Source organism: Rhea pennata, chromosome 7 (genome assembly GCF_028389875.1).
Source record: "Rhea pennata isolate bPtePen1 chromosome 7, bPtePen1.pri, whole genome shotgun sequence".
NCBI classification, from domain to species: Eukaryota; Metazoa; Chordata; class Aves; order Rheiformes; family Rheidae; genus Rhea; species Rhea pennata.
In genome coordinates, this window is record NC_084669.1 from 40,180,915 (window position 1) to 40,186,914 (window position 6,000).

Here is a 6,000-nt window from a genome sequence, read left to right on the forward strand (position 1 = left end):
GTGGAAATACGGTTTCATGAGCTAAATGTGGGGTTCACTTTTCTGCTTGCAGCAGACTCAAATGTGTTTTACTGGCCCCAGCATCCTACCCTGCCACACACGCATCAGGATCTCAGTGGAATCCTTCAGCCATGCACTAACTGTTGTGACCAAGAACAGCATTGGAGCAGACTGGAGGTAATGCCCTTTCTTGAGTTCTTTTATGGAAGAGTTTCCAGCTTCCACAGGTATGTTACTCAAATAAACCTACCACGTAGAAATAAACAACTTGTCAAAACTTAGCACAGGATGCAAAGCACATGGAAGCAAGGGCAAGAAGCACCAATGAAGTAGACATAATTGCAATGAGTACTAACCATCACAAGTTCATGCTTTACATAGTTCATGGACTTTACTTTGATTCTGAAGAAATACATGAATCATCCCAACAGAAGAAAATCATCACATCTCCTCCCCCGAGAGGGCAGTTCCAGACTGCTTGTATGTATGTGCTGGGCAAAAGCTGTACCAACTCGGGTATGAGCATATTAGAAGCCAGCTTCAAGATCAAACAGATGTTCCCACAGCCTTTCTGGTCTAACAGGTATGTGAGTTTTAGCTTTCTTGGGCTTCAATTTTATAACTTTTTTATTTTATTGAAAGAGTTATTCTACCCTTTTTTGTGGTTTTTGAGAGGGAAACTAAACTACTGATTCTCATTTTCTAAACTGTCATTATAGAATAAGTATTTAACCTTAGAGCACCACTTTGTATTGTTTCAGGGAGTATCATCTCTGAGAGCTGAAAAAAAATGCAAAACTCCCAAATCAGTGCCTATTAAGAGAAAGCTAATTCCCTTGGCAAAGATCTGCCTTTATCCAACATTATTTTGTAAGAAAAACAAAGCTAATTTGAAAAAACACAGATAGGAGGAAGTGCATATGTTGACTGACAGCAATGAAAAAAATTGTTCCAATCACCTGCTTTTGCCTGAAGGCTAGATTAGTCAGGTTCAAGTTCTGGGTTATAAAATCCATAATCAAGTATTACCAGCAAAGAGAGTCTTTTGTTTTCCTTGTGAACGTGCTGTTGCTGATCACACCACAGCCCTATTATATCTAAAAATTTCCATCTTTGCGCAAACCTTCAAGATTTCCATTGGAAAGATTAGTCTAAGGCAGGGTCCTGTAAACTGATATAAAAAAAGTGGAAAGCTTAAAGGCAAAACTTTACGGCAAAACAAAAGCAAAACTCTTACTTCCATCTGCCCTTCTCTGCCACACCTTGAGATCGCACCACTGTTTGGAAAGACCCATAATAATTAGTCGTCCACCAAGGCCAGGAAGGTGAAGAATGATGTGGGCAAAGCAGCAGCATGCTTTGCTGAATCTGCAAAATTATTTAACCAACCCACTTCCAGGAAATAAAGCGGTGACCCTGAAGAAACATTTTTATCTCAAATACTAGTTAGACTATTTCTGTGTAGAATTAATGTGACTTGTCTGACTACCTGGAAGGAGATAGAAACTACAGTGCCCTGGAACAAAGACTCATTGTCCAAATGAGCAGAAGATGCTGCAGTTTTGCATTTATGAACTAAGAATCACTGGGCTGGTCATGAAAAAAAAATCTGCCTGCCATAGAGCAGTGTCAGAAATACCCTGATTTGGGTGATTACACTGACCAGCTCAAGCGTGGACTTTCCTCATTCATCTGCTCTCTCAAGGGCTCTCTGAAATGCCAAATAGCATCAGCACAGAGGAGTGTGTGAATCCAGGGCTGCTGAAGATGCACAAGCTATGGGTCAGGTTGGTGGCTGTGGCTGCAGTCTCACTTGTCTCCGTGTTCTTTCTGGTGTGGAATGATGGCAGGTAAGTGAGGGACAGGGTGGAGGAACTGTGTCCCCTCAGGACTGGGAAGGAAGTGGAAACATGGAGGATAGCTCCAGGAGGTCTCTAGGGGAAGAATTGATAGGGAAGACCAGGAGATGGTGTGAGAAAAAGAGGGAATGGAGCTAGTTTCGAAGGGTTTTCTCAGGTTGTGAGTGGCTGCAAGCAGGGGCTGTGAGATAACCAAGAAGAAAGACTGAGTGGACAGGATTGTTGGGGTAGAGTGGTAGAGGAGAGCTGCAGGGGGACATGGTATTCTGGCTAAGTTTAACCCCAGGTACTTTCTGCCTGTCATAGGGAAAAACTGCTCAGTTCATCTAGTTTAAATCAGATCAAGATTGAAGCAGTTTATTAATTTATCAGTGACAAGCAATTAACCTGCAATTGTTAAAGTATATATTCAGGATCAATATCAGTAATATGACAGATAAACCACAAAACTAGATGACTGCAAAATGTTAATACATACCTGCAAATTTCTAAACACTCTAACTAATCCAAGGAAATATTAATTGCACGCAGCCATACACATGCTCACACACTCACATGCACACAGATTTACATGCATACATTTCCCTTCACAGATCATGTGTGTGTTCTAGATTTACAGGAACCTATATTGCTCCCTATAATCCACTGACTGTGGATTTTCCTGTAATTCACAAGCTAGTGAAAAAACACCCTATTTGTTCATGTAAGCACATCCCAGGTGTGGGTCCCTACTTGTTGCACCCTGCAATGACAGCTCGCTTGCTGGACACAGAATCTGCACAGCATATGGCAGGAAGGCTGCTCTGTCTGGCATAGACAGAAGTCATGATGCCAGTGTGACATCTGGCAATGTCAGACTAGGTTTTGACTGCTGCTCTTTCTATTCTATGGCTTCTTCTCCCATGTCAAGAAATTTCATGCTCCTTTTAAACTTTTCAGGCTGACTTCTTCCTTATTTCAAGAGTCTCTTTGAAACTCTCTGAGTTATTGTTTCATCCAGCCAGTGGTCATCTTCTTCATCTTTAATGGAATCAGTTTTGGGCAGTTGGGGCAGTTTCAATCAGTTTTGGATGTTGTTCTCCTTGTCATTTGTTCAGGATGGGCCATGCAGGCAACTCCACACTCATCATCCTGGCACAGTACCTGCTCCCACAGTCCTCCTGCATCACTTATGCTGCCCTTTCATCTTGCATATCTTTGAGCTTATTTGGGAGGAGTTAAAATGTGCATGAGTGGAGGGAATGAAGTTGAAGCTGAATCAAGCAGGAATGGCTTTGGAGTAATGGCCAGGCTGAAGAATCGAGAATATACAGAAAGTGGCTGGAAAGCTGTATGCGTGTGTGGGAAGAAAATGAAGGATATGTGGAGAGATGGATGGACTGAGAGGTGCATGTTGAGGGTTGTTCTGACCTGACACAGTGCTTTCTTTGTATTCCCTGTGCTTCCCCAAACTTCTCTCACTTTTCCACTGTGATGTCTTGCTCCTCTAATCCCTTTACCTCACTCTTGTTTCCTTTCCTCTCTCCTCATTCTCATCCATCACTTTATTCTTTTTTCCCTAATTCTATTTGTCTCCTTCATCTCATTTCCAGACTTCTCACTGTCTTCCTCTCTCTCTCTTTTGCAGGGCAGAGCTGGGGCACTGTTGCAATGCCTCAGCATGGCTGGCTTTGACACATGTCAACACACCATTGGGGTCCAAAATTGCCTATGATGGGTACAGCTCAAAGAGCTTGAAAGTCAGTAGCAGCTTGCTGGAGATCCTGTCAGAGGTAGGAGTGCTCTGCTACAGGAAATACAGACTGTCATGACTGCAGAGGTCAACTGCAGCAGTCATCTAGACCATAACCTTTCTAATCACTCTCTGGTATCCATATATCCATATCCATATCCAATGCTATGTGTTCCATCACCTTCTCAGGGATGGAGGTGCGTCTTATCTGCCTGTAGTTTCCTAGATCCTGCTTGCTGCCCTACTTGAAGAAAGGAGTGACATTTGCTTTCTTTCTGTCCTCAGGAATCTCATTCTTTTTCATGTTCTTTGTCCCCAGGATCCTTGATCCCTTTGGCAGTGAGACTACATTTTACTTATTCTTCCTTTTGCTGCTGATATCCTTATAGAATCCTTTCTTGTTTCCCTTCATGATAGATTCAACTCAAGTAGGCTTTGACCTTCCTATCCCTATCCCTGGATGCTCGGAAAGTGTTTCTATACTCTTCCTGGATCACCCACCCCTGCTTCCAGCTCTTGTACACTTCCTTTTCATGTATGAATTTTGTCAGGAGATACCTTTTATGCATGCAGGCCTCTTGCTGCCTTTGCTTGATTTCCTGCTCATTGGGATGAGCCATCTTGAGCTTGGAAGAGGTGATCCTTGAAAATCCACCAGCTCTCCTGGACCACTGTTCCCTCCAGGACTGTGTCCCATGGGATTCTTCCAAGCAGATCCCTGAACAGTCCCAGATTTACCCTCCCAAAGTCCAGGGTTGTGATTCTGCTATTTGCCGTACTCCTCACTCTCAGAATCTGGAACTCCACCATCCCATGGCCACTACAGCCAAGGCTGCCTCCAGCCTTCTGATCCCTGACTGCTTCCTCCTGTTTTGTAAGTATGAGATTATGTAAGTATGATCTGCTGATCATGTCCCCTCATTGGCTCCTTGATCATCTGTGTTAGGAACCTGTCATTGATGCACTCCAGAAACCTGCTGGCTGGCTTGTGCCCTGCTGTGCTGTCCCTCCAGCAGATATTGGGGTGATTCACATCCCCTGTAAGGACCAGGGCCTGTACATGTGAAGCTTCTTCCAATTGCCTGAAGAAGGCCTCATCTATCTCTTTTCCCTCATCAGGCAATTGATAGCAGACACTGATTACAATGTAACCCATGTTATTCTACTTGCTAATCCTGAGCCATAAGGTCATAGATTACTCATTGTCCATCCCAGGGCAGAGCCCCATGCATTCCTTATTCTCTCTCAAATAAAGGACAATTCCCCTTCCTCGCCATCCCACCTTGTCTTTCCTAAACAGCCTGTATCCATTCATCAGAGCACTCCAGTAGTGTGAGCTACTCTGCTCTGTTTCTGTGATCCCAATGAGACTGTAGTCCTGTTACTGGACATAGACTTCTAACATGTCCTCTTTGTTTCCCATGCTGCATGCATTAGTGTATAGGCACAGGCTTAAGAGGAGCATCCAGTCATGCTGATTTCCTAGAAAGAGCTTTCCCCATAACAGGACCAAGGTACTTCCTTACTTACATGCATATGCTTGGGGTGATTCCACTTCAGTCCTGTTTTCTTGGTCAAGTTTACGTAATCCCAGACGTTTTGCTTAACAGCCCTGTCCGTCACTTCCTTATTTGAACATTGGTCATTCTTTCCATCCCTCATCATTCCTAGCCAAAGCTTCATCACCACCAGGTTGGACAGCCTACTGGATATTTTTGTCCTTTTTTGTTAGGTGGATCCCATCTCTGTCAAGCAGTTTTCTGTCTTTGAAGAGAGTCCTATGGTCATAGAAACTGAAAAACTATTCTTGACACCAGCTGTGCAACCAATTGTTGATCCGCAGAATCCATCCAATCCTGCTCAGGTCCTTTTCTCTCACTAGCAGGGTTGAGAAGAACATCACCTGGACCCCCTATACCCTTAAACATTGTGCCAGAGCCATGTAGTCACAACTGATGCTTTCCAGGTCTCCCCTGGCAGTATCATTGATGCCCACAGAAAGATCAGCAGAGGGCAGTAGTTTGATACATGTTTCCAGAGGTGCTACTGAGTGTGAATTCTGGCAGTGTTCCTGGCATCCATACCTATTTATTTAGACAGGTCTTGAAGACAGAGAAGAAGTGTGAGTTGCAGAAGCTGTGAATGTGGCTACCTTCCCCTTCAGCTCCTTGTACTCTCTTTTCTTCCTTCCTTCTTTTCCTGTCCAGTTTCCAACAAGATATTTCCCTCCTGCTTTCCTACCTTTCCTTGTCCACTGTGTTGCTTTCTGATGAAAGCCAGTCTATATGCTATGATAGAGCAGGTCAGGTACCCTGCACTGAATTGTGTGCAAAAATACAGTCCTAAAAAGCCTTTTTGTAGTGCATCACAAGTTACAAAAGGGTTTTACATAATCAGTGAGAAGTGCTA